Raw genomic sequence first — 10511 nt, 5'->3', positions numbered from 1 at the left:
TACGTCTTCTGTGCCACTAGGTGGCGGAGCTCTCTAAGTCTCTCAAAGTCTTACAGCTAGGTGCTCCCTCCTGTATCCTGATAGGATTACCTCAGGCTCCTCAGTCAGTATCAAAGCGTTAGTTAGGTATGCTAGAACTGTCCGGGGGAGGTGGGCGGGTCAGCATGGCTAATTCATCTGCTATCTATAGAAAACACCGTTTGCGGTAAGCAAACTTGCACTTTTCACGAGGATAAGCAGCTCAATTAGCCATGCTGTCTGGGAGTCCCCAGCTGACGTATTGAGCAGGTAAGGAATTTTACTTTTTTTTTTTTTTTGCTCAATACAATAAAACATAGCGGATGGTTCCCATGAAACCTGTAATTATATGGAATCTGTGCTCTTCTGTAGGATAGTCCACCCCACTAGGGCATCATCAACAAGAGAAAGAGCCTTTTACATCACCTCCCCCAAACTTTGGAACACCCTACCTAAAGCCCTGAGAACCCAGCACAACCTAAAAACATTCAAAAAAGACCTAAAAACACTGTTTCGCAAATTCTACTCTGACCTTCATAAGTCTGATCATCCCAACTCTCAAATGAACTCTCAGCTATAAACCTCTTAATACATTCTCTCCAACCTGAACATGCATACCTCCTCATCCAACCTAATAATGCGTTCTGAACTTGGTATGTTTATTTAAGGGGAATGGAATAAGGGGAATGATAAGGGGAATGGAACAACTTCCCTACGAGGAAACACTAAAGAGGTTAGGACTTTTCAGCTTGGAGAAGAGACGACTGAGGGGGGATATGATAGAGGTGTTTAAAATCATGAGAGGTCTAGAACGGGTAGATGTGAATTGGTTATTTACTCTTTCAGATAGTAGAAAGACTAGGGGGCACTCCATGAAGTTAGCATGGGGCACATTTAAAACTAATCAGAGAAAGTTCTTTTTTACTCAACGCACAATTAAACTCTGGAATTTGTTACCAGAGGATGTGGTTAGTGCAGTTAGTATAGCTGTGTTTAAAAAAGGATTGGATAAGTTCTTGGAGGAGAAGTCCATTACCTGCTATTAAGTTCACTTAGAGAATAGCCACTGACATTAGCAATGGTAACATGGAATAGACTTAATTTTTGGGTACTTGCCAGGTTCTTATGGCCTGGATTGGCCACTGTTGGAAACAGGATACTGGGCTTGATGGACCCTTGGTCTGACCCAGTATGGCATTTTCTTATGTTCTTATGTTCTTATTTCTGTATATTTTATTTATTTATTTTCTTTTATATACCAACATTCGATCGAGATATCACATCGGTTTACAGGTAACTGAGAGAATAGGGCGAGGTCCGCTCTATTTTACATTATAACATGGTAACAAGACAGAGTGACAATGAGGAGAGAAAGTATATGTTCACATTGTTATACTGTTGCAAAACTGCTAAGAAAAAATGTACACTTTGTAAACCGTTATGATGGCTCTACCGAATGACGGTATATAAAACTCATCAAATACATACATACATACATACATACATACATTAAATAAATAAATAAATAAATAAATAAATAAATAAAGCGTTCGCCATTTCTTTGTCTAAACAATAGTGGGATGTGAATGTGTGAAGCGACGACCATGTCGCCGCTTTACAGATGTCTATGATAGGTACTTGATGTAGAGAGGCGATCGAGGCTGCCATGGCATGCACCTGATGCACCCTAGGAGTTGCAGATAGAGATAGCGATCTTTGTTCATAACAAAACTTTATACAGTTGGATATCCATGTGGATAAAGTTCTTTTTGTCACTGGACGCCCCTGTGCGTTTGGATTGAATGAAAGAAAGAGTTGTGAAGGGCGATTGGGTGAAAGCGTGCATTTTATGTAGTACTCTAGTGCACGTTTGCAATCCAAGGTGTGTAACTTTTTCTCATTAGGATTAGCATGAGGTCTTGGATGGAACATGGGTATGGGGATGGTCTGGTTAATGTGGAAAACTGGAGATTACCTTTGGCAGAAATTTAGGGTGAGTGCGCAGGGTCACTTTGCCATGGTGAAATTGCAGATAAGGAGGGTAGTGAACCAAAGTTTGTAACTCACTAACTCTCCTTGTGAAAGTTAAAGCAACCAGGAAAAGCACCTTCCATGAGAGGTAGCGAAGGTGACAAGTCTCCAAAGGTTCAAAGGGCGAAAGCATCAGCTGTTCAAGAACAATATTAACGTCCCATGGTACCGGTGGTTTACATACAGGTGGACGGAGGTGAAATACTCCTTTCATAAATCTGGATACTAAGGTATGACATGAAATAGGTTCTCCATCTAGAGGTGCGTGATAAGCAGCTATAGCGCTTAAATGTACTCATAGCGAGGAGGTAGCAAGGCCCTTGCTATAAAGCAGATGGAGATATGAGAGAAGCCATTCAGGTGGGCAAGTTAATGGGTCAATACCCAATGATGTACACCAGGAAGTGTAGTGCGACCACTTTCTCTGGTAATTTAGCCTGGTTGACATTTTCTTGGAGGACAACAATAAGTCTTGAAGGTTAGGAGAACTGCTTAAGTGCTGGTAAGCGAGCCTTTCAATCTCCATGCCGTGAGGTGTAGGGAGGAGTGAAGAGGATGTAGTAGCATTCCCTTGTCCTGGGTGAGAAGGTGTGGATTGTCACCTAGGGGAATTGGGTTGTGGATTGATAGTCGCAGCAGGTAACTGTATCATGGTTGTCGTGGCCATGCTGGCGCGATTAGGATCAAATCTGCTTGGTCCTCGATGCATCTCTGGATTGTGCGAGAGATGAGTGGTATCGAAGGGAATGCATAGAGTAGGTCGTGTGACCAATCGATGAGGAAAGGCATCTGGAGCTAGTCTGAGAGGGCTCGGGTAAACCGAGCAAATTTCCCTTGTTTCCTGTTGCTCTCTGTTGCAAACAGATCAACTGCAGGGAGACCCCCACGTTGCGAAAATGTCTTGAGTTACCTCTGGATTCAGCTCCCATTCATGTGGACAAAAAATTCTACTGAGGTTGTCCACTCTGGAATTGTGAATCCCTGGCAGATAAGTTGGCCTGTACTGAGATGGATCTTTGGTGAGCCCACATCAGTATTTGAACTGCCTCCTTGCAGAGGTTCCATGAACCGGACCCTCCCTTCTTTTGTTATATAGAATATGGTCACTTAGTTGTCTGTGTGTATCATGACTATCTTTCCTTGTAGGGAATTCTCAAAGGGCATTTTCCACCACTCTGAGCTCCAGAAGGTTGATATGTAGTGCACGTTCGTTCGAGGTCCTTGTGTTTGGAATGTTTCCAGATTAGCTCCCCATCCTCTGGGAGATGCATCTGTGGTGAGTATCACCTGATGTCGAAGGGGTCTCAGTGGGGAACTCGATGAAAGTGTTAGTGGGAGCAACCACCATTGTAGGTCACGCTTCATGCTGTTGGTCAAGGAAATGGGTATGGACAATGATTGTAGATATTGAGTCCATTGGAGTTTTAGACTCCATTGTAGGCGGCGCATATGAAGGCGTGTGTGTGGAACCATGTAAATGGCTGCCGCCATGTGTCCCAGAACAGTGAGGACTTGTCAAGCTGGTACTGTTGCACTGTGAAGTAGAGTTGTAGACAGTGTGGAGAGAGCTAATGCTCTCGGGTGAGGTAGGAAAGCCTTGTCTTGGATCGTATCGATACAGGCTCCTATGAATTGTAAAGTTTGAGTGGGTTCCAGCTTCGACTTCTCGTAATTGATCAGAAGTCCTAGATTGTCTAGGCAAGAAATTGTTCGTAGAAGATTTGTCCATAGTAGTGCTGGATTGGATGCTACTAGGAGCCAATCATCTAGATAGGGGAATATTTGCATTCCCTGTCGCCGAAGGCGCACCACCACCACTACCATGCATTTGGTTAAAACCCTGGGTGCCGAAGCTAGGCCAAATGGAAGAACCTTGTACTGGAAATGATGGTTGTCCACCTGGAAACAAAGGTAACAACAGGAACTGGGTTGCATCTGTATGTGAGCATAAGCATCTTTCAAGTCCAGTGAGCACATCCAGTCCCTGGGTTGAAGAAATGGAAGAATGGACTTGAGAGATGACATTTTGAACTTCTCCTTGTGGAGATGTTTGTTGATGGGAACGTAGGACCAAAATTGGACCGTAAACCTCCTGATTTCTTTGGAATTAGGAAATATTGGGAATAAACTCCTTGATGACATCCCTAGGAAGGTAGCACCTGGATGCAGTGATTCTGCGGAGAAGTTGGATTTCTTGAAGGATATGTTTCTTGTGAGTTACGAATGGTTTCTGAGGAAACCCAGTGTGGGAGGGTTGGGAGAGATGAGAATTTGAGGCATAGCCCTGCTGTATTATTGATAAGACCCATTGATCCGACGTAACATGATTCCAGGCTGGAAGATAGTTGGACAACTTTCCTCTGACAGGCGGTGACGGTGGCTTTATAATCTTTAAAAACCTGACTGGGCCTTTGCGGGTTTGAGGGATCGGATTGCTGCCATGGCTGTCTATGATTTCTAGTACGCTGGCAAGGTGGCTGCTGCTGATAAGTCTGTTGCCTTGATGGCTGATTGTACTGAGTCTTATAGTAGGTATAAGGCTTAAAGGTCTTATAGAATGACCTACGATAAGGAGTCGAAGCAGAATATTGACGTCATGAAGTAGTTGGACATTGCAGCGATGTTAAGGAAAGAACTGACGTTTTCTGCTCTTTGAGTTTTGTTACAGTATCAGTGAACTGATCTCCAAACAAATTTTCTGGACGACATGGTAAATTTGCCAACTTGTTGTGGACATCGTCTCTTATGGCACTAGACCGTAACCATGCGAGGCGTCTGGCTGCCAAGGCATTTGCTGAAGTCTTAGACGAAACATCAAAGCCCTCGTAGATGGATCTCAGTAAATGACACAAACCTTCCTCAAGATTATAGTATTGAGGAGGTAAGGAAGTGTTATCGCTCAATTCCCCAGAGAGGAGGAGTTAGCAATCTGTTAGCGCTCACCCCGCCAGGAGGGCGGAGTTAGCAATCTGTTAGCGAACTGCTGCTGGATGCTACTGTAAAGGGAGGAGTTAGCAATCTGTTCAATGCTGCTCCTCCGAGGGGAGGAGCTAGCAATATGTATATTCCAAAGGCGGAGCTAGCACTCTGTACAGATGTGCCCGCCAGGAGGGCAGAGTTCGCTATCTATTATACTACGCAACTGAGATAGCAAGCTATCATGCTTCCGCTATGGAGTAGCAATCTGTTATATATTAGGCTGCTGGCAAGTCCCATAGAAAGAGAAGTAGCTATCTGTGGATCTTGTTAGGGAGATAGCAATCTGTACCAATCTGCTATGGAGTTAAAAATCAGTACAATGCTGTTCCTCCAAGGAAAGGAGCTAGCTATATATATAATACTTCCATAAGTGGGGTTAGTGGTCGGTAGTGGTTGGCTCCCTCAGAGTGACAGTCAGTATAATGCTGCTAGTAGTGTAAGGAATGACCACTTAGAGGAAATGGTGAATCCCTGGGCCGATGGCAGATGATAGCGCCCCCAGGAGGAGATCCTGAGAGGAACCACTGGCTAGGCTGGAATATGAAATAAACACTGGAAGCTGAACCACCAGTGGTGGCAGTAATGAGTCGATGTGCCCGGCAGGGCTGAAGTCCTTCTGATACTGGAATTGTAATCTCTGGGTTGCTGAGTTGTAGAGAGAGAGACTATAAGTAGCGAGTAGACAGGGTATGCTGGATACAACTAGTAGAAGATGGTACACTCACAATAGTAGATGTCTGCAATGGTCTCTATGCCACAGAGAGTCTTCAGTACATTCGGGAACAGGAGCCGTGGGCGAGCACTGGTTCCTATAAACAGTCTAATAAGAACTCACAATAGCTGTATATGAAATGACTTCTAGAGTAGAAGAGAGTCTGTAAAGGATTCTAGGAACATGGGCCCTCGTGGAGTGAGTACCAGTTCCTATCTGCAATCTTGCCAATATAACTCACGATCTCTGTACCTGTGATAACGTCTTAGACAGAAGGGAGTCTTCAGAGCTTTAGGAATATAGGCCCTCGTGGAGCGAGTACCGATTCCTATCTGCAATAGAACTCACAGAGTTCACGTCTGCGATCGCTTCCAGCAATGAGGAGTCTTCTGAGTATTCAGGGACGTAGGCCCTCGAGGAGCAAGTACCAGATCCCATCTTGGCAATCTGAAATCAAGAAGAGAGAGAGCGGAGCCCCAGAGGAGCGGGTACTTCTGGTAAGTTTGAAAAGGCCGAGCAGTGGAGAAGGATTCCCCTTGCTGACTCGGATCGTTGTTGCAAGTAGCGTGGACTGCCGAAGCAAGTCCTGTTGGAGTTCCTTGCTAACTCGTTTGAGGTTAGCAAACAAAGACCTTTTAAATTGAAAATGGATGATGTCACTACGGGGGGACGCCCCCGAGGTTCGCGCCCTTGCTGGTATAAAGTCTGGAGCGTGCGCGCGCCCTTACGTCATAAGAAACATGGCGGATCCATAGCATCAAGCCAGCCCGGGGATACCGCGACCAAGAGGCAAGGAGAAGCCACGGCAGCATCTGTCTGTCAGAGCCGAAGGGAGTCGCCACAAAGGTAGAGAGGGTGGAGCAAGGGCGAGAAGAGGCACAAACGCAACAGGAAGTGTCTGCAGAGGATGTGCTGAAGATGTAGTTGCAATGCCTGTAGATTCGCCGAAGAGATATTGTGTTATGTAAACTGATGGTTTTGAATGCAGGCATTAAGCATCGCAGAGGAATATGACTTCTTTGCAAAGTCTCTAATGTCTTAATTATCTTTAGTCGGCGGCGTGTTGGAATGGATTCCTGGATTTACGTGCCTTTTGCATCGCCAACGTCAACTACCACTGACTGGTGTGGAAGTTGAACAGCAATGTAGAAAGGAGAATCTTTCATTCTGTATTTTTAAGGTCAACTTTGGCGAGATGTTGGAGGAACTGTCAAGGGAGTATCCCAAGATTTCTCCATTAAAGCTGTCAAAGCTGTGTGTTGTGGGAGGGCCACTGGCTCATCTGGCATGCCAAAAATCTTTTAGGATACCTAGCCATTTCTTTTACGAGGATCCGGAACCCTCTTGATCTGTATGTTAAGCAATTGACCAACCTGTTCTATGAACTTAGAATAGGTAAGGTCCTCTGGAGTTGAATAGGTTCCGGAGGCATTTCAATCTTGGTCAGACAGGTAACCAGTTGATGAATTGGAAGAGGAATCCTCCAAGTGAGACCTGGGAGGTTTCATACGTCCCGTGGCGCTGGAGGTACCTTTATCGGTTTGTACCGGATCTGCTTGTGGTATGGAAGGAAACAGTTTGTGGTGATAAATTAGATTTCTCTATTGACTGCAGAAATTGAGTCAGAAGAGTAGAAATCTGAGAAATAGCTTGATTTGCCAACCCTGACGTAGACTGATCTGGTGGGGGTCTTACGATGGGTGGAAGGATGGGTGGAAGTAGATCCTCTTGTGGTGAAGGAGAATCGTCAGCACCCTTGGAGTCAATGGAAATATGAGACAGTGTCCCAGGTGATAGCGGGGACTAGTCCGAAATAGGAAGTGGAGATGTGGGTTGACGAGAACTCATCTCCAGTGCTGGTGAAGCCTCTCTGCATCTTTTGTGACCTGAGTGATGCTTCTTAGGGAGTTTCTGTGTTGAATACATTGATGCATCGGTACTTCGATGCGTCGGTGCATCGATCTGTTCCTGTGCGTCGGTGCTTCGATGCTTTGGCTCAAAGCCAGCGCCACTGTGTGTGATGCGTCGATCTCGATGCCCGCGTTGGTAAGCATGTTGGCCGCAATGCCACCGATGCATCTCCCGAGCTCGGAGTCGATTTTTGGCTGGCACTTAGCAGTCGATGACCTGACCTGAGGGGCTCGACGGAAGAGGCCCTTTGCTTCAAGGGGGACTTCTTCTTCAGTGTTGGAGCTGGAACTGATCGGACAGAGACTTCTGAAGAGGCATAAGAGCCCGAAGTCTTGGATCTCAGCTCATTATGTTCTCTCTGCCTCCGGTCCTGAGGAGACATTCTCCTGCAGTCTTCACAAGTCGTCTGGTTGTGAGTCCCGACGCAGAAGTGGCAGGAGATGTGGCTATCTGAGGCCAACATTAACTTGCCACAGGAACAGAACTTTAATCCTGGACGAGGCATCTGACGTCGTGGATTCTGTAGTTGTGTTACCTGTGGTGTTTTTTCTTACAACTTTAAAGACTTTTTTCCTCACAGATAGGAATTTATCTCTGAAGAAAGAGCTCCGTGTGCCTAACATCGCGCGGAAAAAAACTGACTGAGGACCTGAGGTAATCTTGTCAGGATACAGGAGGGAGCACCTAGCTTTAAGACTTTGAGAGACTTAGAGAGCTCCGCCACCTAGTGGCATGGAAGACGTACCCAGACAGCATGGCTAATTCAGCTGCTTATCTACATGAAAAGATGTCTCTTCTTTCCAATATCTCCTTTCAACTTCATTCTTCTTTTCTTTTCTTTTCTTTTTTTTTACTCACAGACAGTCCCCAAAGGGAAATGCATTTCCACATCTGCTGGAGATGAAGAATACTGGCGGGTTAATGTTGGGGCGGGACTATATGGTCTTGACATCAGCTTTTGCTGGCAGAGGTGCATAACCCACTCGTGGGGACTGACCTACCTGTTTTGCTGAGGAATTGAAGTTTATTGTAAATCCAAAAAAACAGTCAGAATCTTTAGGCAAAAAAAAATCTTCAAGTAGATAACTGGATACAGTCCAAAAAATAACATCCTCAGCGACCCTCACTCTTCAATCAGCTTTCTTTGAGTAAGAGATCCAAAAATTCTACATTCAGTCTGAAGGTCTTCAGGGCAGCATGTTCCAAAGTAAACCTTTTCCTGGAGCTTCCCCAGCAGAGAGTTAGAAATCTTTATCCAATTCTCTGATTCAATTATCTCCTTTTCCTTTGATGCCTCAGGAGTCCTCATACTCTCTCTCCCAGACTCTCCCTTAAGATACTTGTGCAAGCCTCCTAATTAGGGCCCTAACAACAACCCATCCCCTCTGGGGGAAAGAACCTCTCACTATGCACAAACCTATCTACCTCTTTCTATTATTCAAACTTTAAATGACACTGATAGAATCCCCACTCCAACCCCTCCTTAACAGAGAGGATGCTTGCGCTATAAAATAGACCTCACTGACCTCTTGCTGAGAACCCTCTAGTAAAAGACTCTTTAGTGACCTTAGATAGGGTTAAGAACATAAGAACATAAGAACATAAGAAAATGCCATACTGGGTCAGACCAAGGGTCCATCAAGCCCAGCATCCTGTTTCCAACAGTGGCCAATCCAGGCCATAAGAACCTGGCCTGGATTGTGGTTACACACACAAGATACCCTAGAATATAAAAACAGAGAAATGCCATGCTGGATTAAACCAAGGTCCATCAAGCCCAGTATCTTGTCTCTAACAGTTGCCAACAACAGGGATTACAAGTTACCCATGTAATAGTCCCTCTGGGTGGCATTACCAGTAGTTGCCCTGGGTGAAGAATGGGATAGTGAGGAGAGGAACCATTCTATACAGCCCCTCCCTGTGAAGTTGCTGGAGTTGTCACTGCAACTTAGATTATTTAAGCAGCTCTCTCCTGAGAGCTCTGGGAAATAATATAGTTGAGTTTTTGAGTTATAGGAGGTGGTGGAGCCTTTTTCCTGAGTTTGATTTTGGGCCTTCTCTTAAGGCTCAGGCAAACAATGCCTGAAGTCTGTGAGAAAAGTTGGGGATCTGCCTTGCTTATCCACTCCCTGGTGGGTAGGGACTACATCCTAGGTTATTTTGGGGATTTAAAAAAAGACGCAAGAAGCCTGATGTGACTACTAGATGTTGTGTCCGTCGCTGTCCGACGTCTCTACTCCGCCCACCTTACCTCGTTGGCGACTCCCTTCGGGGTTGATGGAAGGCTAGCTGCTGCGGCGTCTCCAGGCCATCCTCCTCCAGCGTTCCCGGACCGGCTCGATGCTGCAAGCCGCCATGTTGACCAGATGCCTAAGGGCGCGCATGCGCACGGCCCGACTGATGTACCAGCGTTGGCACGAACCTCAGGGGCGTCCCCCTGAGATGACGTCATCAGCTCCAGATATTTAAGGTCTCAGTTTTCGCTAACAAGACGAGTTAGCAAGATATGGGATTCGCTACCTCCAGGTATCGTCGCGGATGGGACTCGCTCTCTGCAAACCTAGCTACTCTGGCCTCCTCGGACTTCACTAGAGGTACCCGCTCCTCGGGACCTCGCTCTCTCTTTTTCATTTCAGGTCGCAGTCTGGAACCGGTACTCGCTCCTCGAGGGCCCACGTCCCAGACCAGCTCCTGAATACCACTTCTGCTAAGAAGTCATCGCTGCTCACAACATTAGTGAGTTTCCATCTATCTCTCAGAGCTTTCCCTGAGACCAGGTACTCGCTCCTCGAGGGCCTTCTGCATTCCAACTCCTGGGCTGCCTCAAGAGACTATGGTGTGAGTGTTCTCATCAGGACTT

This window comes from Rhinatrema bivittatum, chromosome 16 (assembly GCF_901001135.1).
Source record: "Rhinatrema bivittatum chromosome 16, aRhiBiv1.1, whole genome shotgun sequence".
In the NCBI taxonomy this organism is placed as follows: domain Eukaryota; kingdom Metazoa; phylum Chordata; class Amphibia; order Gymnophiona; family Rhinatrematidae; genus Rhinatrema; species Rhinatrema bivittatum.
This window is presented reverse-complemented; position numbering follows the sequence as displayed.